At 39.0% G+C, this 24,435-nt stretch overlaps 1 pseudogene; it reads right to left on the bottom strand.

The window, feature by feature from the left end:
• Window positions 1-15,718: 15,718 nt before the first annotated feature.
• On the bottom strand, window positions 15,719-15,818 carry LOC127109072 (uncharacterized; annotated as a pseudogene).
• Between the last annotated feature and the right edge of the window lie 8,617 nt (window positions 15,819-24,435).

Here is a 24,435-nt window from a genome sequence, read left to right as displayed (position 1 = left end):
GAAAACTGGCCTGAATGTCACTTCGGTATGAATACCGGAAACTTGGCCTGAATGCCACAAGTTGCGTCGACCTGAACGTCGGAAACTTCTTCGATCTGATTATCGGAAAACTGACCTGAATGCCACTTCGGTTTGAATACCGGAAACTTTCATGCCTGTCAGCATCGGCAGAATAAGGGAAAATGATAATTGAGGCGGCGCGTGGGCCAACGACCCCTGCTGGGAATAATAAAGATAAGTCATGAACAATCTTCAGTCTGAGTACTGGAAACAACTTCTGGCTTATCACTTGGGATACCGAGAATGCCTTATGCTTTACATGCGTATGTTTGAATTTTTCAATGGTGTAATGCTCCACGAAAATGGAAATGCTACGCAATTTGGGAGGATGCAATGCAATATGATTCTACATGTAGGGATGCAAAATGCTTGATTAGAGAGAACGCCAAGCTGAGGCAAGGAATTATGTTGGGGAAATGATCACCATCTTCTGGACCCTGGCAAGGTTATTGGAGATGCACAGCACAAAGAACTCTATGGAGAAATGACCCTCCACACGGTGTTCTGGAAAATAACAAAATACTGAGGCTCTGACTGGGGAGAGAATGGCACTGAAAACTTGTTGTTGAGGAAAGCGACAGTGGTTCTGGCAACCATAATCTGCGAGAGAGACGACTCGGCAGGGGAAGCAAACACCGATACGGTACCGAGATTCTGCTTCAAGGAAAGAGACCATGGGTCTAGCGTCGAGATCATCGATCTGGCATCGAACTCTGAGGAGCAGCCGCTTCTGCTGGGAAGATACAGTCTGGCACTGTCAACTCTGTTGGGGATATACAGTCTGACACTATCAACTCCTCTAGTGAATGTATAATCTGACATTGTCAACTCTACTGGTGAATGTATAATCTGAAACAAATGCTTGGGGAAGTACAACAGTGAGAGCCTGCTGAGGATTGAAGAATCCAATGCTCGGACCAACTCTACAGGGATAAGATACCAAATTCCAACTGTTGAGGAAAAACATCCGCGATCATTTAATGGGGACCTTAAGGAAATGCCCCGAGTGTACCTATTATGAATAGACGATCAAAAGCACTTAAAATTTACAGCAATTTTCAATGTTTATTAAGCACGTACCTGTAAAGCTCTTATGTTTCATGATGCAATGTTTATCAAAAATCTGGACGTCATTTTTGCAAACAAAACAGTAAAATGAAAATGAACACAGAGATGTACTGAATAACATGATTTTATTAATTGAGTGGCCTCTGAATATGTATTTACATCAGGAAGCAATCCCTGGAAAGAGGTAATTGCACAACAGATAAAAACAGAAATTAATCTAATGGCAATGTGAAATGGATTTCTATCGGGTTCCAATTATGCTATGATTCGCTCATCTTCAAGATCCTCCAGATGATCACCTTTCCGAAAAAGGTGATTGGATTGTTTCCTATCCTTCGGAAGTTTCCGATTATCGACACAAGATGATATTCAGAACTACTGAGAACGCAGTCATTCGCTTAATTCCTAACTTTTTCCTGGATCGCCCTTTCGGGTTTTCAATCCACCGGGATACCCATTTTTGCCTAAGTTTCCCTTTCAGGTTTTCAACTTACCGGGTGTACAATCTTTTCATTTTTTAATCCCTAACTTTTTCCCGAACCTTTTTCATTTTCTTGGTTCGCCGGGATGCCCATTTTTTTGCCTGGACTATTCTTTTTATCGTCCAGCGGGTCTATTTTATGCGAAGTATTTTTTAACTGCGTCTGAGTTCACAGGGGAAGTGAAGTTTTCACCATCCATAGTTGCAAGCATTAAGGCTCCACCATCAAAAACCTTGGTGACAATATACGGTCCATCATAGTTAGGAGTCCACTTGCCCATATGATCTGTCTGAGGAGGAAGGATCCTTTTCAACACCATATCTCCGACTTGGAAGCATCGAAGACGCACTTTCTGATCAAAGGCTCTCTTCATCCGAATTTGATACAACTACCCATGACAAATGGCTTCCATTCGCTTCTCTTTGATAAGACTCAACTCATTGAACCTTGTCCGAACCCATTCAGCTTCGTCTAACTTGACATCCAGCAGGACTCTTAGAGAAGGAATCTCCACTTCAACAGGTAGGACTGCTTCCATACCATACACAAGGGAGTAAGGGGTTTCCCCGGTCGATGAACGTACTGAAGTACGGTGCCCATCCAAGGCGAAGGGTAGCATCTCATGCCAATCTCTGTACGTAACGACCATCTTCTGCACAATCTTCTTTATGTTCTTATTTGCTGCCTCAACAACACCGTTCATCTTAGGACGATAAGGGGAAGAGTTGTGATGTTGAATGTTGAAGTTCTTGTGCAACTCCTTCATCATTTTGTTATTGAGGTTAGAACCATTATCAGTAATGATTCTTTCGGGAATCCCATAACGACAAATGATTTCTTTCTTAATGAATCGGGTAACCACATGTCTGGTGACCTTCGCAAATGACGCTGCTTCGACCCACTTGGTGAAATAGTCGATGGCAACAAGGATGAAACGATGCCCATTGGAAGCAATCGTCTCAATCTTTCTAATCATATCAATGCCCCACATAGCAAACGGCCATGGCGAAGACATCACGTTCAGAGGATTTGGCGGCACATGCACCTTATCAGCATAAATCTGGCATTTATGACACTTCCGAGCATATTTGAAACAATTAGATTCCATGGTCATCCAGTAATAACCCACTCTCAACAATTTCTTAGCCATTGCATGTCCGCCGGCATGAGTACCAAAGGAGGCTTCATGAACTTCCTGCATTAACATGTCCGCTTCGTGTCTATCCACGCATCTGAGCAAAACCATGTCGAAGTTCCTATTATATAGCACTTTGTCTTTGTTCAAGAAGAAACTTCCTGCCAATCTTCTCAAAGTCTTTCTATCATTGTTTGATGCCCCTGCAGGGTACTCTTGATTCTTCAGAAAGCACTTGATGTCGTGATACCACGGCTTGTCATCAACTACCACTTCAGCAGCAAACACATACGCGGCCCTATCAAGGCGCATAACATCAATCCTGGGAACATGGTTCCACCGAATCACCTTGATCATGGAGGATAGAGTAGCAAGAGCATCTGCCATATGGTTCTCGTCACGAGGTATATGATATAGCTTTACTGTTGTGAAGAAAGTCAACAGTTTTCTCGTGTAATCTCTGTAGGGGGCCAGATTAGGCTGGAGAGTATTCCAATCACCATTCACTTGATTGATCACTAGAGCTGAATCTCCGAAGATGTCCAGAGTCTTGATTCTCAAATCAATGGCTTGCTCAATACCCAAGATACAGGCCTCATACTCAGCTTCACTATTGGTGCATTTAAAAGTCAGACGAGCGCTGAAAGGCATGTGGGCACCTTTCGGAGTGGTAATGACAGCACCAATTCCACTTCCTTTGGCATTGACGGCCCTATCAAACATTAAAGTCCACTTTTCATCTGGATCAGGTCCCTCCTCAACAACTGGCTCTTCACAGTCTTTTATCTTGAGGAACATGATGTCTTCATCCGGAAAATCAAACTTCATCGGCTCATAATCATCAATCGGCTGCTGAGCAAGATAGTCTGACAGAATACTCCCTTTGATGGCTTTCTGGGATGTATACTGGATGTCGTACTCTGTCAGTACCATTTGCCAACGAGCAACCCTTCCGGTGAGAGCTGGCTTCTCAAATATATACTTGACTGGATCCATTTTGGAGATCAGTAAGGTTGTGTGAGTTAGCATGTATTGTCTCAATCGCTTAGCAGCCCATGCAAGTGCACAACATGTCTTTTCAAGCATTGAGTATCTCGACTCGCAATCTGTGAATTTTTTACTCAGGTAGTAGATGGCATGCTCTTTCCTACCTGTCTCGTCGTGTTGACCGAGAACACAACCCATGGAATTATCGAGTACTGCCAAATACATAATCAGCGGTCTCCCTGGGACTCGAGGCATAAGGATAGGAGGATTCTGCAAATACTCTTTTATTTTTTCGAAAGCCCTTTGGCAATCATCATTCCACCTGATAGCCTGATCTTTTCTCAACAATTTGAATATTGGCTCACACGTGGCTGTTAGGTGAGAGATGAACCTTGCAATGTAGTTCAACCTTCCTAAGAAACCACGAACTTGTTTTTTTGTTCTTGGCTCAGGCATTTCTTGTATCGCTTTCACTTTGGCCGGATCCACCTCAATCCCTTTTTCACTAACAATAAAACCCAGCAGTTCCCCAGATCTCACCCCGAAAGTACACTTGTTCGGATTAAGCCTCAACTTGAATTTCCTCAAACGCTCAAATAGTTTCTGCAAATTCACCAGATGTTCTTCTTCTGTCTGAGATTTAGCAATCATATCATCAACATAAACCTCGATTTCATGATGAATCATATCATGGAAAAGAGTTACGATAGCTCGCTGATATGTTGCCCCAGCATTTTTCAGACCAAAAGGCATCACCTTGTAGCAGAAGGTGCCCCATGGGGTTATGAAAGTTGTCTTCTCCATGTCTTATGGTGCCATCTTAATTTGATTATAGCCAGAAAAGCCATCCATGAAGGAGAATACCAAGAACTGAGCCGTGTTATCCACCAAAACGTCAATGTGAGGTAATGGGAAATCATCTTTAGGACTAGCTCTGTTCAGATCCCAGTAGTCAACACACATCCGTACCTTTCCATCCTTTTTAGGTACTGGAACGATATTTGCAACCCATGGCGGATAATTTGTAACCGCTAGAAACCCTGCATCCAACTATTTTTGCACTTCTTCCTTTATCTTGACAGCCATCTTTGGTCTTGTTCTTCTGAGCTTCTGCTTGACCGGAGGACAATCCTCTTTGAGAGACAAACGGTGTACCACAATGTCTGTGTCAAGCCCTGGCATGTCCTGATAAGACCAAGCGAAGATGTCAACATACTCTTGCAGCAATTCAATCAGCCCCTTCTTCACATTATCTTCCAAAGCAACCCTTATCTTGATTTCTCTCTTGGCGTCCTCGGTGCCGAGATTAATCACTTCAACAGACTCTTGATGCGGTTGAATGACCCTTTCCTCCTGTTTTAATAACCTGGCAAGTTCTTCAGGGAGTTCACAGTCTTCATCACCCTCTTCTTCAGCTTGAAAGATTGGATTTTCAAAGTCGAAGCGAGCCATAGCATAACTGTTATCAATAGGATCCGGTGACGTGCATCTGCATGAGTGATGGTATGTGCTTATGAGTGTGAACAAGGAGTGAAAACTAAACAAAACATTGCCAAATATATATTTTTTTTTGGAAACTGCAAAAATTGAAAGACAGTGAACAAAATATTTGAATGCAAAAAGACGTCCTTTATTTATGATAAAAAATGCAGGTATTCACATAGATGAGCCCTACAATGAAAAAACAAAGAAAATTACTCTTCAAGAAGAGTGACTTGGATAATCTCTTCAGAGGACCAATTGCGGCGAACTTCACCCGGGACCCTTGGACGCACCCAGTTGTCAATGTCGCAATCACTATCCTCATCTTCTTTGTTGATTCCTTCGGGTACCATATCAGTGAATGCCTGAGTCAGCTATCCTAATAATGGAATACCAAACAAGATGAGAACACTGCGACGATACCTGTTATGCAAGACATGCTAATGAATATGCAAATGCAATGACATGTTTATCAATTTCAAAGGGTATCTACCCCTTAATTCCAGTCTCACATTAGATAAACAGTGTAAGAAAACCCCGACTAGAATCAAGAAGAAGATATAAACCCCTAGGAATAGATAAACATGATGCATGCGATGCTTATGATTTAATTTTTATATCAGAGGAACTTTAGAGTCTTATTTGCAAATTTTGGAAATAATAAACGTTTATCACATACGGAAATATCACGTCAATTAATATTTAGAAATGTATTTACGCCAAAGAAGTACAGTCTTGGTAACCAAATACAATACAAGGAAGAAGGAAAATGAACATCCTATGGATCCCTAGAAGCAATCGTCCAAAGCCCTCGAGACCGGAAGATAAGCTGCACGAAGCCTCTTCACCTCCCTCTCATAGGCTGCCTCCATATCTGCCTTCTCTTTGGCGAGTTGATCATACTTCCTCTTCCAGAACTTGGAAGACTGAGGAAGTAGAGAACTCAATGCGTCATCAGGATCATCAATAACATGGTGCTCAAGGAACTCTATCAAAGCATCCTTCTCTATGATCTGCTGAAGCAACTCCTCTCGTTCACGAATCCAAGCACGCGAACGGTCTTCGTCTCTCAACTCCTCTACTCCTTGGCTAGGGAGGGTTGAAGGCCCAGCCACAACCAAAGGTGTAGGTCTTGGATACTCATAAGGCATGAGGTACTCGGAAGCTCTCCTCCTAACCCAAGAGGTATAGGGTTCCAAAACGATACAGTTCTTCGGACCTAGCTCCTTCCTTCCTTTCTTATGGATCTTGCGCCAAGCGCGGACCATCCTGCCCTTTAAGACTTAGGGATCTTTACTCTCCTGAAAGAACACACCCTCTAACAGAATGTTATTGGGTTTATCCTTTAGGGGGAACCCAAGCTGACGACGTGCCAAAATAGGGTTGTAGTTAATTCCACCGCATGTACCAAGAAAAGGTACATTGGAGAATTCACCACAAGAGTCGATAATTTGCACACCATCATATACACGGTTGTACCAAAAGATATCATCATTAGTGAGAGACATAAGTCTCGTGGACCACCGTAGACATCCTTTGTTCTCCTTGAAGGCGAGCGTCTGAGGCAAGTGCGAAATAAACCACTTGTACAACAGAGGCAAACAACACACAATGGTACCACCGCCCTTTGCATTCCTCATATGCAAAGAGAAATAAGTGTCACCCAACAAAGTAGGAACGGGATTAAGAGTAGAGAAAATCCTAATGGCGTTCACATCCACAAACTTGTCGATGTTGTGGAATAACACTAGCTCATAGATGAGAAGTACAAATATGGCCTCAAAGGCGTCCTCACTCATGGCCTTCCCAAACATAGTAGCTTGATCAATGAGGAAATCAGACGGGAGACCTTGAATTCCACATTTGGTAGTCATATGAGCACCAATAATAGATTCATCTATACGCAACAGATCAGCAATCTCTTGAGAAGAAGGAACTCTCTCCAAGCCACTGAACGACAACTGGTCTAGGATAGGTATGCCCACAAGATAGGCATACTCCTCAAGCGTGGGCAAAAGCTGGAAATCCGGAAAAGTGAAGCAACGGTACAAGGGATCATAGAACTGCACCAACACACTCATTAGACCTTCATCCACTTGAGTAGCCAGAATAGACAGAAGCTTCCCCTGACGAGCCTTGAATTCCAAGGGATATAATACATAGGATGTCAAACTCCTTAACTCTTTCAAGTCGGGTTGTCTGAAACTGTACTTCTTCCTATTCCTTCTTTGCTTATCCATGTTTGAAAATTTGCAAATAGACCTCTTAAGTTCCTTGAAAGTTTTCTCATTGTTGATGATATGGATGTGTATGAATGCGTGAATGCATGGATGCAACAATCACACTCAAGGATCAGGCAAATCACACCACACAAAGGTTATGGGATGGATCAAGTCATCCTTAATATCAATCATCCATTTTGGTGGATTATGGTTTACACCTTATCAACACCCAAGTTCCATTGATATTAAGGATACACAAGAACGGATCAACCACGAATCAAGGGTTTGTTGCGAGTCGTGAGCGTGGAGTCTTGGTTAAGAACCACCCAAAGGGAGTGTACTATGGTTAAACCTGACAATCATGTTCTACAAGAGGTTCCCATAGTCATCATCCCATCTTTCGGATATTATCGGATAAACGACTACTCGTATTCCAAAAATATTCTCAAGAGAGACTCTTATGAGTGTAGTATCGCGTAACAATCGTATCAAATCTTACACTTGAACGATCTTCGCACTACGTCCTAAAAATAGGCCAAGATGGGCGTGGTAAACTAAGGTCCTTGGCTTCTAAGGCATATATTGGAAAGAGTAATGCCTAACCACGACTACTCGTGTGACATTATTGATCCCAACATAACCTCCACCAAGTGAATGGGCTTGCAAGTCAACTTGCTAAGGAATAACTCCACACAAGTCAACAAGACTATGCCATTCTCCTATCCTAAGTGCACTCGAGTTCGGGTATAGAACTCATCTCACGAAGATCACCAAGCATACAAGAAATTAATATTCAAACAATTCAATCATTACATGCAATACAGTAATCCCAAATTGCACAAAAATATGTCACAAAGCAATATACCATACAATACAACAAATATGAAAAGTAGGCAAAACCCACTAGACAAATATGTTACAAAGGGGAACATCTACCTAATGTTAGCATGCAAAGAATAGGGGAATTCTACCTATGTTATCATACAAAGGGCTATACTTAATGGGTGCTACCTAAACGGAACAAGAGTCGACGGATGGAGCGCGGAAAGGAGTTACGGATAAGGGTAGATGGTGATGTCGGAGGCAATCGACTTACAGGTAGATGGCGATGCCTGAGGCAATCGACTTACAAGAGGATGGATGAATGCGTGCTGGTTCTGTTAAGTTTTGAAAATGATTACTCGACGTTGGATCGAGCTTTTGATCTTATTTTGAAATGGTTATCGGATGTTCGTTTTAATTCTTGTATTAATAGGTGACTAAAGAAATAAATAAATAACTATTATACACTTTATGGGAGAGGGGTACATTTGTTATGAATGGGGATTGTTCATGGCAAACAAATAATAAGAATATATGCCTCATACATCATACAAGTAGGCAACAGTTATCAATCAGATCGGATAAATAAACAATATATAATCAAACCAAAGAATCAAATAATGGAGCATTAAACAATGCATGGGAGTATGAACATGTTAAATAATCAATCAATAGAAAGCATGAATGAGAGAAACAAGTATAAAAGATAACAGATGAATCAAACAGATGAAAATATACACACAAAGGGTCCACTGAATAATTTAATCAGGAAATGAGGTAAGGACCAAATAAAATCAAGGTAAAAGGCCTCTAATACATGGCATATGAGATGAACAAGGGAGGATCAAAAGATCTCTTCAATTGCCATAAGCAATCCCTAAGTCAAACATCGATCATAAAGAAGTCAACTGAAAATTCAAGTCAACTTAAAAAATAACAAATAAATAGAAAATTAATCAAGAAAATTATGAAAAATTAAACTAAATGAGGTGGGGTCAGGACATCATCATCCCCCAAACATATTTTAAAAATAACGAAAATTGGTACATAAGTTAATTAAAATAAAACAGAGGTCAAACCAAAAGTCAATTAATGAGACTATGTTAGAAATAAATCAAGAATAAATAGTAAATTAATCAAGAAAATTATTAAAAATTAAACTAAATAAGGTGGGGTCAGGACATCATCATCCCCCAAAAAGATTTTAAAAATAACGAAAATTGGTACATAAATTAATTAAAATAAAGCAGAGGTCAAACCAAAAGTCAATTAATGAGACTAGGTTAGAAATAAATCAAGAATAAATAGTAAATTAATCAAAAAAATTATGAAAAATTAAACTAAATAAGGTGGAGTAAGGACATCATCATCCCTAAAAAATATTTTAAAAATAATGAAAATTGGTACATGAATTAGTTAAAATAAAACAGAAGTCAAATTAAAAGTCAACCAACCAAACTAGGTCAAAAATACATCCAAAATAAATTGAAAATGTGAAATAAAATTCCAATAAAAGGTCAGGTTGACCATGAGACAGTGGTCAACTTTCATCCCAAAAATCAAATGCTAACAATAATTTTAAGTTATAAAAATAAAATCAATAAAAAAAGTGTATTAAAATGGACCAGTTAGAATAAATAATTAAAATAAAATATTAATATTAAAAAAATACGAAAATAAAAATTATATAAAATTAAATAAAACGTTAAGAAAAGTGAAAAATATTTTTGGGTAATTTTATGGACGAAGAAAATATTTTAAATAAGAAAAAGAAATATGAAAATGGAAGAATTAATGGTGATGAACATGGTAAGCAAGCGTAGATATATCAAAACATGGCCATGGAATAGATGATTACCTAATGGAAAATAGATGTGAAATGGAATCTGATATGTGATGAAGCTTTGCCTCCTTACCACGAAATTCCAATGCTCCTTTAGGGTTAGGGTTTCAACTTCTTAAATAGGGTGGATTAGTTGTTCTCATGGGCTTTTTAATAAGTGATTTATCCATAAGAATAAAAGTGTGAAGTGAGGTGTAAAATGTTGTTATTTTGAGCCAAACTTAAGTGAATGGATGTCCAATGCATGGCCAAAAGAGGTAAAAAAATGTGACTGGTTTGTTCAGCATGCTTAGAAAATCTGATTGGGCCAACCAGGCCCAAAATCTGCCTAGAAAATCAAGTCATGGTGCCCACTTTAAATGAATGTATCTCTCAAACCATGGATCCAAATGAGATGATTCCAAAAGGATGTGAAAGAGGACATGGAAAGGTACAATTGTTGTGAAGAAAGTATTTTCAAATAATGCCTTGAAGTGCAAGAAAACTGGCCAAGAAGTCTTGACAAATTTTGAAGATTTTGGACTTAGAAATATTTCTAAGTGTCCTAAAAAAATATCTCACTTTGACTAAGCATAACTTTCTCAATTCTAATCCAAATGGAGCAAACTTTATATCTCTAGAAAGCTTGGAACAAGAGGAACAAATTTGATGTTGGAGAAATGTTCAAATGGAGCTTTTATCTTGATGCAAAATGGGCTTAAAGTGAGTGCAACGATCATGAAAAAACTTGCCCTAAATGGAAAGTCAACCATTTCCTAATTAAGTAACTTTTCCAATTCCTGATTAAATGATGAATCCTTGATCCAACCTTGATCAAATTTAACATGTAGGATCCCCTAGGCATGGATTTTGAGATTCCACTCTCAAAATTTCAGGAGTTGACTTTTCTGGCCCCACAGTTGACTTTTCCCAAACTATCTGATTCCCGATTCCATTGATCAATTGATGCACTTCTAGCTCAAATAAAGAGCTGATTTTTTGTATGTATACCCTTGTGGACATATGGAGGTCCATGGAAAAGAGTTTCACCCAAAGAATCGGAAATAAACTGATTTTATACCAAACCCTAGTTTTAGGGCAAAATGATTAGGAACTGATTGCACTGATTGCCAATGGATCTTTCTGAGATAATTGTGAATTTTCCTAGGCCAAGATGCCTCTCTAATCATGACATGGATGAGCTCCTCTACTTCCAACCAAACATTGCCTGTTGTAGGTAGCCATGAAACCCTAATTTCTGATTAAATCCAGATGAACACTCTGATAGCTTTGAATCCTTCACTGATGAACTGAGGACCATAATAACATAATTTGACCCCCCCTGAGACCCTTGAGACTTGTATACTTAGAAAATAAAGTCCAATTCTTAATCTTGCTTTGTGTGGGCTCCTTCTGTTAAGGAGTGATCGATCAAAACCTGATCTCCATGTCACTAATGCAGTATGCAATGAGTATGACCTAATATGATGCTAATGAAGTGTAAAACATAATCCCATGCTTCCAGGAAAAATGAAGGGTAAATTTTGGGGTATTACAATAGGGGCAACTGTCATACCCCAATTTTGTCCGGGTAAGGAAAAGTCTTCAACCAACATTCACTACCCAATGTTATAAGACATGAATTTTATCTTAAGACACAAATTCTATTTTAGGGTTTCTCAGCCCTTGGTGACATCAAGTCTTCAATGACATTTTCATCCGTTCAGATCCTTAAGAAGATATCTGTTGCATTTGTCTCTTACTGAAGCATGGGATGGTATGTGCATTTTTGGTTAACAAGGCCCATTTTGGTTTATCCATGAGATCTCTTTGTTTCAAAAGGCCCATTCACATAGACATGTCCATAATTAATATTGCAAAGTGTGGTTCAAATCTTTTTACGTCACTGATCCAAAGTCCATTTGATTATCAGTAAGTATTAAGAGACATGATTATTTTTATGATCACTTGTCATTAAACCCATTTGCACATCTCAAATATATATGCCAAATCTCTAAACCATTCATAAAAAACCTTAAACTAAACTTGCATCTTTTCTAAGTATGAGTATGTTGGTTTAAATCAAGATACCACATGTATGAGTATTTGATTGGTTTTTATGATCAAAGTTTGAAATTGCAATATTTTTTGTGACATGTTTTATTTTAGGCCTTTTGGCACATTTTATTTTGGTTAATATTAATGTGTTAAAGTTGACCAAGTTGAAAATCCATTAAATTGCATTTTGGCCCAATCCATTTTCAGTTTGAGATATAGTTTAAGCTTTCTCTTGATTAACACAATTAAATTGTTAAGGCAAGGTTTAAAATGTTAACAATGATTAATTGCATAATTAGATGCATAATCCAAAATTCCAAATAGTCCAAGAAATTCATAATAATCCAAAGTAGTTACATAATTGTCCAAAAAAGAAGTTTCAAATTAAAATTTACATGTTACAAACAACCAATACATGATCCAAATATTACACTATCCAAAAAAAAAGTTATGTTACATCTAAATAAAGTTGAAAAAAGTTGGAAATAAGCTGTAAAATACTGCAGTTTGAAGCAGCTTTTCAAAGACTTTTCCAAAAGCTTTTTGAAATTCACAGCGCCCAATTCCAATCCCTAATTGCAGCGCCGCCCCCCTTTTCAAATCAACATCACTTCACTTAACCTGCAAAACCAACTCAAGAATTAAAAAAGCTTATCAAATAAGCACTTAAAAAACTGGAAAATAAATGATAAAATAAACAGATTAATTCTTTATACGATGAACCAAGGTGAACGCTTAAAAACACATTCCAATATCCAATCCAAACAGCTCTAAATCCACAGAGTAAACATCCCACAAATTCTGGAAAAGAGATAATCCAACAAGTTATCTCAAAACAAAAATTCACCATGTATATAACAACAACAAAATTAACAGTAAAAAAAAACATTTTTTGAAATCCAAGAGAAAAGAATCAAAACATTTTTCTCTGTTAACCTCAAGCCAAACAAAGAACACGTTCTGGGAAATCCACGAGGCAACAATAAAAAAATAATTCATAAAACATCCAAAACCCTAAGATTCGAACCAAACAACAATAGGATTTAAAACGAAAAAATAGAGAAAGACGAAGAGCGGAGGACTTATCTTAAACAGTAGGGAAACGTCGTCGGCGTTGACTTCACCCAAGTAAATCTCCCTTTTCTTGTTCAAATTTTTGCATCATTGATAACACGAAATTATATCACATTTTAAGACTTAATTCAATTAGATTATATTATCATTTACTTTAGTTTATCTCATTTTATCAGATATTATGCAGTATTTCCTTACTATTTATGTCAGGTATCCATTTTGAAGCAAAAGTGAAAAAGGGAAGAAAAGGAGGTGTAGAAAGGAGTAAAAAGGAAACAAATATCAAAGACCAAGCCCAGCCCAAAGAAAGCGCACGTTGTGCCTGTGACGGGCGTCACAAGGGTTGTGACGAGCGTCACACTAGAAGCACCACTGTGACGAGCGTCACACATGGTGTGACGAGCGTCACACCATTCCACTAGCTTTTTGGCGCAAGTCACGCCCTCAGAAAGACTTGAAGAGGAACGTTGAGAAGTTGGTCTCCTATATCCACGCCGCGCATGTAGCCACGTTGAAGAATGGGAGAAACGGAATGCAGTTACCAACACTATTATAAATAGCCATCTCACAAACCTAAAACGGACACCGGTTTTTCCACGCTCACATTGCCGAAGCTCTGCCAAATTTTCTTTTCACGCCTTTTGCTTATTTTTTCTTTTCCAGCATTGTTTATTTTATTTATTTCTTTTGCAAGTTCTACATTCTTTTTCCCTTGCAATTTACCTTTCCCTTTTTAGCATTTAGATATTTTTCGCATAATAGTTTCTACACCGGAAACTATTGTGCAACTTTTTATCGGATCTAACCTTACGTTAGATTCTAGTTTTATTTCCTTGGCTTAATTTATTGTTTAATTGAAGAATCCAAGAACAAATCCTACCGGCTTGTGGTGGAGTGTTCAAGACTATTGTATTACGCATTCAGGTTCTTTAATCATTATTTAGTGTTTTGTTTTATTATTTATCTATATTATCTGCCTGGAATGAGTCTGTTTATGCATGATATAAATTCTTATTTATTTAGCATGTCTGGCTAATTTGCCTAGGTATCGGTATGTAAAGTAAGCAGAATAAGGGATCAAGACTGAGTCGGTCTACCTAAACTTAAAATCAAAATCAATCTTTTTACGGTCTCAACTTACAGGTTTAATAACAAGATTTTTTACAAAAGTAAAAGACATAAAGAAGTTAAAATCAATAGAGCGAGAGTTTGAGATTTTAACTGGACAGTGTAAGTTAGGCATTAATTCTAGATCAGGGCGAGAGCAAGTTTTAGAGTTAATTAAATTCTGACCTTTTCCAAAAAGTATTTTTAAAGATTGAATGTGAGGACGAGAGTTAAGCATTTGGATTTAATTATATAACCTAAGTCAACAGAGCGAGAGTTTGAGATAAGGGTGTTTAAAACGGTCAGTATTTTCTTAAAAAGAGTTTCTGCAACTTTATTGTTTTCAAAATATGGTTTTTGACTTAATTATAAGTGACAGCAACATTAATATAAAATCATGGTTTATTCAACAGAGCGAGAGTTTGAGATAGAACCTTTAACCAATAAAGTTAACCGAAACGATTCATTTTAAAACCAAGAAACCGACAAAGACTTGATTCCCTAGTTTTGACGAACTACATACCGATATCCGTCTTATTAATATTTAATCTAGATATTAGTTTAGCTCTTAGTTTTTCCCAAACAATCAAACATTTTCACCTTAGATTTATGTAGTAACCTTAGATAACGGTATATCGATTCATAAGTCCCTGTGGGATCGATATCTTTTAAAACTACGCGATAGAACTGTGCACTTGCAGTTTGTATCCCATTCTCGACTCACCCAGTCGAGCGATCAAGTTTTTGGCGCCGTTGCCGGGGACTTTTATTCAATCGATATCGTAACTCTTCCGTTACGCTGTAGAGACTAAGGTTTCTTTTTCTTCTATTTTCTTTCTTTCGTTGATTTGTATGCCACGCACTCGCTCTCAAGGCGAACCGCTCTATTTACGAATCAACGATATCGAACTATATCTCCGAGTCTTACGACGAATTCGGGAATATCGTGCTGAAAACAATCTCCCTCCTATAAACCTTCCTGATTTCAAAAACATTTTTCCTTCTTTAACCGAGATGGCAGAACCAGCTTGTGCTCTTAGAGATTACGCCGCTCCATCGCAAGATGAACCGCATTCAAGTATTGCTCCGCCCGCAATCGAAGCAAACAACTTTGAACTTAAACCTTCGTTGTTGCAGGCTGTGCAACAGAACCAATTCTCTGGAAATCTTACCGAAGATCCAAACCTTCATTTATCCGTATTTGTCCAATACGCTGATACTGTTAAAGCTAATGGTGTCACTTCAGAGGCAATTCGACTTCGTCTTTTTCCTTTCTCATTAAGAGATAGCGCTAGAAGATGGCTTCAATCTCTTCCTTCCAACTCAGTCACCACATGGAACGAGTTGAAGAAAGTTTTTCTTGCCCGATATTTTCCGCCAAGCAAAACAGCTATGTTAAGAGCCCAGATAAACGGATTTAAACAGAAAGACAACGAGTCTCTTTTCGAAGCATGGGAAAGATACAAAGACATGATGAGACTTTGCCCACACCATGGTTTGGAAGACTGGTTAGTAATTCACACATTTTATAATGGTCTCTTATACAATACAAGGTTAACAATAGACGCCGCTGCAGGTGGTGCACTAATGAACAAACCTTACGCTGATGCTTACCAGCTTATCGAAAGCATGGCCCAGAACCACTATCAGTGGGGAACCGAACGAACGAATGTGGAAAAACCTCAACCGAAAACTGGCATGTACGAGATAAGTAACCTTGATCACGTCAATGCAAAAGTGGATGCTTTGGTCCAGAAAATTGAAAGTTTAAACGTATCACCTCCAGCAGCCGTGGTTGCTATAACTCAGAATTGCGAGGTCTGTGGAATCCAATGCCACACTCCTGCGGAATGTCAACTCTTGACTGGAATCCAAACAGAGCAAGTAAACTATGCTCAAGGAAGCCCCTATTCGAATACCTATAACCCAAATTGGAAGAACCATCCAAACTTCTCATATAAGAGTAATAATGCTTTATACGCACCTGGACAGTCTCCAAATCAAGCCCCATCTATACCTCCGGGATATCAGAAACAGAATCCTAACAATAATACCCCTAGAAAATCCAACCTGGAAATCATGATGGAAAATTTTATAGCTTCCCAACAACAAACCAATAAAGATTTCTTAAACCAGAACATACACACTGGCGAACAACTTAAACAACTAGCAAGCAAAGTAGATGCCCTGGCTACCCATAACAAAATGCTGGAAACGCAAATATCTCAAGTAGCTCAACAACAAGCACCTACTGCTGCACCAACTGGTACATTCCCTGGACAGCCCCAACCCAATCCGAGAAGCCAAGCTCATGCAATTATATTAAGAAGTGGAACGGAAGTGGAAGGACCGTCTGACCCAAGGATAGAAAACCAAAACCCTAAGAAATCTACTGAGGAAAGTGAACCTAAGGAAAAGGAAGAGAGTAATAAGGAAACCCTAGACAAGAAGGAACCTTATGTACCTCCACCACCTTACAAACCACCTATACCTTACCCTCAAAGGCTTGTTAAAACCAAAGATGTAGGCCAATTTAGAAAATTTGTTGATCTCCTTAAACAATTAAACGTTACAATTCCGTTTACCGAAGCTATTACGCAGATGCCTTCATATGCTAAATTCTTAAAAGAAATTCTTTCTAATAAAAGGAAACTTGAGGATAGCGAAACCGTTACACTCCCTGCCGAATGTAGCGCTATAATCCAAAACATGCCCCCTAAACTCAAGGATCCGGGTAGTTTCTCTATACCCTGCCACATAGGAAAATTTGTCATCGACAAAGCCTTATGCGATTTAGGAGCCGGAATTAGCGTTATGCCTTTATCCATATGTAAGAAACTGGAAATGGGAGAATTAAGACCGACCAAAATGTCTGTGCAATTAGCAGATCGTTCCATCAAATATCCTGTAGGAATCCTTGAAAACATTCCCGTACGCATAGGTCAGTTTTACATTCCCACTGACTTCACAATTATGGACATTAGAGAAGATGATACGACACCTATTATACTAGGAAGACCATTCTTAGCAACTGCCGGTGCAATCATAGACGTAAAACGAGGACGACTCACCTTCGAAGTAGGCGAAGAGAAAATTGAATTCATTCTTTCCCAATTCTTGAAAGCACCTGCAATAGAAGATACATGTTACTTCATGGATATCATCGATGAATGCATAAAAGAAGCAGAGTCAGGAGAAGACAAATCATCAGACTATCTTTTAGAGGACAAATCTAAACAATGCCTAGCGATAACACCGGATCCTACGCAGTGTCTTAACAAACCAACCCCTGATTTGAAAACACTTCCCAAAAATCTGAGATATGAATTCCTAGACTTAGAACTTGAACGACCTGTGATAGTTAATGCAGATCTAGGAAGACTCGAAACAGAAAAACTCCTACATATCTTAAGAAAATATCCAACCGCACTAGGATACCACATCACCGATCTTAAAGGAATAAGCCCTTCTATTTGTATGCACCGCATCATGCTAGAAGAAGACTGTAAAACCTCTAGGGAACACCAGAGAAGACTAAATCCGATCCTAAGTGAGGTAGTAAAGAAAGAAATAACCAAGTTATTAGAAGCAGGTATTATATATCCTATATCTGATAGCAAATGGGTTAGTCCTGTACACGTTGTACCAAAGAAAGGAGGCATAACCGTTATTGAAAACGAAAAAGGAGAAACTACAACTAAACGAATCGAATCGGGATGGAGAATGTGCATTGATTATAGGAAACTAAACAAAGCAACCCGAAAAGATCATTTCCCTTTACCATTCATTGACCAGATGTTAGAACGATTAGCTAAACATTCACATTTCTGTTATTTAGACGGTTATTCAGGCTTCTTTCAAATACCAATTCACCCTGATGACCAAGAAAAGACAACATTCACATGCCCTTTTGGTACCTTCGCGTATAGACGAATGCCGTTTGGTCTGTGTAATGCCCCTGCAACTTTTCAAAGATGCATGATGGTAATATTCGCCGACTTTCTCGAAAACATCATGGAAGTATTTATGGATGACTTTTCTGTATACGGACAAAGCTTCGAAGAATGCCTTGAAAACCTGGAAAGAGTTCTGGAGCGATGTGTAAAAGTAAACTTAGTACTTAATTGGGAAAAGTGCCACTTTATGGTACAAGAAGGAATTGTTTTAGGACACATCATCTCGAACAGAGGAATTGAAGTAGACAAAGCCAAAATAGAGGTAATCGAAAATCTTCAACCCCCAAGAACCGTGAGAGAAGTACGAAGTTTTTTAGGACACGCCGGTTTTTACCGACGATTCATCAAAGATTTCTCTAAGATAACTAAACCCTTAACCGGACTGTTGATGAAAGATGCTGAATTCATATTCGACGATAGCTGTTTAAAAGCATTTCAAACTCTTAAACAAGCATTGATCTCCGCACCCATTATGCAGACACCAGACTGGAATGAACCATTCGAAATAATGTGCGATGCCAGTGACTATGCTGTAGGTGCTGTTTTAGGACAAAGAAAGGATAAAAAGCTTCACGTTATATATTACGCTAGCAGAACCCTGGATGAAGCACAGATGAATTATGCCACAACCGAGAAAGAACTCCTAGCAGTGGTATTTGCGCTAGATAAATTTCGTTCTTACCTGGTAGGAGCCAAAATAATAGTTTACACTGATCACGCTGCTATCAGGTACCTTTTAACAAAAAAAGATGCTAAACCTAGACTCCTAAGATGGATCTTGTTACTACAAGAATTCGACTTAGAAATCAAGGACAAGAAAGGAACTGAAAACGTAGTAGCAGACCACCTCTCTAGACTTGAGAACCTTGAACCGGAAAGAACATCCATTAATGATGATTTCTCGTATGATAAACTCATAGCTACTTTGGAAGAGAACAACTCCGACATGCAAGTAGAAACCACCTTAGCTATATCTGTCATACCATGGTACGCTGATCTAGTCAATTATTTAGCTGCCGGAATAGTTCCACCTACTCTATCTTACCAGCAGAAGAAACGATTCTTCCACGACATAAAACACTATTACTGGGATGATCCCTTACTTTTCAAAAGAGGCCCCGATGGTATTTTCCGTCGATGTATACCCGACGAAGAGGTAGAAAATATAATCCAACACTGTCACTCTGCGCCTTATGGTGGACACACAAGTACATCCAAGACCTGCTCTAAAATCCTACAAGCTGGCTTTTATTGGCCAACTATATGGAAGGACGTACATGCGACTATTAAGGAGTGTGACAGATGTCAACGCACGGGAAACATATCTAGACGTGACGAGATGCCACAAAAAGGTATTTTGGAAGTAGAGATTTTTGACGTGTGGGGGATAGACTTCATGGGACCTTTCCCATCCTCTTTCGGTAACAAATACATACTCGTGGCAGTTGACTACGTATCAAAATGGATCGAAGCTATAGCTTCTCCAACAAATGACACCCGAGTAGTAACTAGACTCTTTAAAAATATAATATTTCCGAGATTTGGCATCCCAAGAATAGTAGTCAGTGATGGTGGATCACACTTTATATCCAAGGTACTCGAAAAACTACTACTTAAATATGGAGTGAGACATAGGATAGCAACACCTTACCACCCTCAAACCAGTGGACAAGTGGAAGTATCTAACAGAGAAATCAAGCAAATACTAGAAAAAACGGTCGCCACTTCAAGGAAAGATTGGTCATTGAAATTACCAGAAGCTTTGTGGGCATACCGAACTGCTTATAAAACTCCCATAGGGACGACCCCATTTAAGCTCATTTATGGAAAATCCTGTCACCTCCCGGTAGAATTAGAACATAAAGCCTATTGGGCTATTAGAAATTTAAATTTGAATTATAAAGCCGCCGGTGAAAAGAGAATCCTTGACATAAACGAATTAGAGGAACTCAGAAGAGACGCCTATGAAAATGCCAAAATCTATAAAGAAAGAACAAAACAATGGCATGACAAGCGTATATCAAGGAAAATCTTCAAGCAAGGCGACGCAGTACTTTTATTTAACTCTAGACTAAAGTTATTCCCGGGAAAACTACGATCCAGATGGTCAGGACCTTTTCATATCACTAAAATCTTTCCCAGTGGAGCGGTAGAAATAAAAGGACAATCTACAGAACCGTTCACCGTAAACGGGCAACGTCTGAAACATTATCACTACGCGGAAACCAACGAGGATTCGCAAATTCTACACTTAGACGAAACGCCCCCAGGACTCATAGACTATATTTAACAGTTTCTTTGTCGAGCTTGCGACATTTAAACAAAGCGCTTAGTGGGAGACAACCCACAAATTAATTTGTTATTTTATTATTCTACTATTATTATCATTTCCCTATTTTTCTCTTAATTATTCTTTTAATTTCTATTTAGTATTCATTATTGATTTATTAAAAAAAAAAAAAAAAAAGAAAAAAAAATATATATATATAATAATAATAATTCTTTTCTTCTTTCGGCATTTGGCCAAATCCTGACTTAAACTCATGTTTCTTTTCTCTAGCTAACACTAACCAGATGGGACATTCTGATCGTATGGGTATCAAGTTCAGAGGAATGGCTCAGAAACGAAAGTTTGAAGAACTAGCCGCTAGAGAGATGCTACCTAGTTTATATGCTGATGATTGGGCGATGACTGCCCTTGGATTGAGACAGAGTGTCCTGTTTTTGCTGAATCAGATAGGATGGGAGACCTCCCCTATCCTGAGACATTTCACCACCTACCGGAGACTCACACTAGAATTCCTTAGTTCATTAATCTATCTACCCAGCCATGGAAAAGGAATTAGCAGAGGTTTTATCCAGTTCAGAATGTTCAATATGGAGTACCAATTTAATATTAGAGACTTCACCAACCTTTTGGGTTTTCCTACCTCCTTTGATACATTCACTGTAAGCCAGGAAGAACTTTTTGAATATAGAGAGCTTGAACACTTTTGGGGTAAGCTGACTGGAAATGATGAGCCCGAAGAACATGAGTTTCTCTCTGGAAACATACATAACCCAGCTTTTCGCTATTTCCATAAGATCCTGACCCACACTTTATTTGGGAAGAAGCCAAATAGTACTTCAGTTTCACGTGATGAACTCTTCATCATATTTTGTGCTTCCCAGAACCGTCCAGTAAACGGTGCTACTTTTATGTTAGCTAATTTGGACCACCTTATCCAGGATGAGCGAGCACCCATTAGAATAGGCGGTTTGATCACTATGATAGGTAATGCTATTGGATTACGTCAGCCTATGCTTGACCTTAGCCCTTTGTGTGGCATTACTACTATGAGTATACCCTTCCTCTTCAACACTATGTTTATAGCAAACATAGGGTCTGATGAGTTTGAGCTTATTATTGATAACCAGGTTCTCTGCCTATTCACCATGCCCGATCCTAGAACTAGTGTTCATAACCAAAGGAACTGGCTCTATAACCTGAATGAAACCCCAACTCCGGCTGGATCCACTGAATCCATCCAGGATTATGAGATTTGTGATGACTATGAGCACTATGTTGACCATATCTCTCATGCTGAATCTGACCCTCAGACACCTTCCGGCTACTATGATATTGATCCTCCTCCTCAGCCTGTCCTGACCGAAGAATCAGCCATGCCTGATCTCCGACATCATATGCCAGGAACAGATATTAAAACCGTCATTGAAGCCTTGATGTCAGAGCAAGACGCCCTCAGGGAAGATTTCCACAACTTGAGACTTGAAATCCTAGAATACATGAGCAGCACGGCAAGTCAGTTACGTATGTTACGGCATCATGTTAACTCTTTTGCTCCTCCGGCCAGAGATCCGAAGATAGATGGAATTTAGTTATTTCTTTCTAAGTTATTTAGTTTTAGGCTAGATTTTTCATTAATGTTGTTTGAATTCATGTTTATTTCTATTTCATTTCATTGTTTTCCTTCCCTGTAATACATTATGATCATTCTTATTGAAGCTGTTTAGTTAATTTTATTATGCAATGGCTATTACGCTCTACTGTTGTTACCTATTATTATTATTATACAAAGCAAGTAAGCGTGCACAATACATTAAAATTGCAGACTAAAAATGATCATAAGCAAAATGAAACATTAAAATACGCTACCAAAGTAATTCTGTGAAGCGCTGTTGAAAGCCTTTCCAAAAAGAAATGTGTGACGAGCGTCACACTACCCATAACGGACGGCACGTCTATTGCCTGTTACGAGCGTCACAGCCTTGTGACGAGCGTAACGCCCCTCAGACATGTGAACGTTAGGGAGCCGTTGGAGACGAACGTTACACTTTAACTTTTTACATTCCCCATTCATTTTTCATTTACCACACTTAATTACTCTTCAACCACTTTTTCTTTCTATCTTCCAATCCTTCTCCTATAAATACCTGCCAAAACTTCCTTCATTCACCACAAAACAATTCTCTCATATCAAATACATTTCTTTCCAAATCATCCCTTCAAAAATTCATCACAATGGCGGGAAATCAAAATTTCGGAAATATCATCTTCCGATCCGGAGATGACAACTACCAGCAAGAGCAATTCGAACGTTTCCAACAGCGAGGCGTCGCTTCCACCAGGTACCCCGATCTAACTTGTTTACAACAATTAGGATTACTCCAAGGTATCGAATGGATGCTCCGCCTAGCCGACTTAACCTTCCTTTGCACTCATGATCAACCCACCTACCCATCCCTAACCTTAGAATTCTTAAGTTCATACGACTACACCACTCCCGCCGGTGAAGACGAATTTTTAACCGGTACCGCAACCTTCCGCATGTTCAACACCGAATACTCCTTAACCCAAAACCAATTGAGTACCATGTTACAATTTCCCATAGAAGGTCAGGTACACCCCAGAATCCCTCCAAACTCAAACTGGAACACAGTTGGCGTTTTTGGCCTTTTTAAGAAAATTACCGGTATAGATACCTACAACTGGGAAGAACTCCTTCTCTCCCATATACATAACCCCACTATCCGGTACTTCATCCGCATCTTGCAAAACACAATTTTTGGAAGACCAAACAACAGCAAGGTCAACTCAAAGGAGCTATTTTTCCTCCAATGCGTCTTCGAACCGGATACTCAGGTAAACGCCGCCTCTTTTCTCTTTCATCATATCCGCACCTTATGTGCTAGAGGCCGGCAACCCTTTATAATTGGTGGATTAATAACATCCATAGCACTTGGCCTGAACTTAGGGGATAAACTCCAAACTTTAGAATCCCTACCTCCCCTGTCTATGGATATCAGCTATTGCCGCTCCAGCCGCCTGATTAAAAACAGAGTAGGCGGAGGGTATTATCTTATGGTGAACAACCAGGCTGTCCCAAGCGTTGTTCTACCAAATATCGCCCTAACTGATGTCACAAACCCCGACCGCCACCTCTATGATCTAAACGCTCCTGAAACCACCGAGCCTTTACAAACAAACCCACAAACAGATGAGTTTGAAGAAATGGAACAAGGTGATCATCCTCCTACACAACATTCAGCCCCGCTCAACCCTTCCGGTAATGCAACTGGCCCATCCTCCCAACGTCGTCGACGAAGAAGGCCTGCAACCAACGACGACATTATGGATGCTATCGATGGAATGCAGGTACAGAATGCAGAGATGATGCAGATGATGCGTCAAATGCAACAGCAACAGGACGCTCGGAATGCCATAACCGACCAGCGGTTTACTGAATTGTTCAGCAGGTTCGACAACTTAGACATACGTCAAAGATCACCAGGTCCAAGAACCAGAGGCGGAAGGCAGCCTTAGTTGTTATTTTCTTTGCATTTCCATTATGTATTTCTTTCCCTTAAAACATTGAGGACAATGTTTAGTTTAAGTATGGGGGGGAAACAATATTCTTCCTATTTCCATTTTTCAAGTATGTTACCTTCCCTTTCATTGTTATTTCCCTTTCTTACTATCTAAAAAAAAAAAAAAAAAAAAAAAAAATTATTTTAAGTTAAGTCCGAGTGTGAAAATTTCTATTATCTATTCCCTCAATTTTCTTGAGCCATAACAAAAAAATTTTAACACACCCAATAAGTATAAAGGTTGCTTACTCTATAAAACTTGAGTGAAATCAAAACAAAATCATTACCATAA

The sequence above is a fragment of the Lathyrus oleraceus genome, chromosome 7, assembly GCF_024323335.1.
Source record: "Lathyrus oleraceus cultivar Zhongwan6 chromosome 7, CAAS_Psat_ZW6_1.0, whole genome shotgun sequence".
Classification (NCBI taxonomy): domain Eukaryota; kingdom Viridiplantae; phylum Streptophyta; class Magnoliopsida; order Fabales; family Fabaceae; genus Lathyrus; species Lathyrus oleraceus.
The sequence above is the reverse complement of the archived record's forward strand: the minus strand, read 5'-3'. Positions and strand labels throughout refer to the sequence as shown.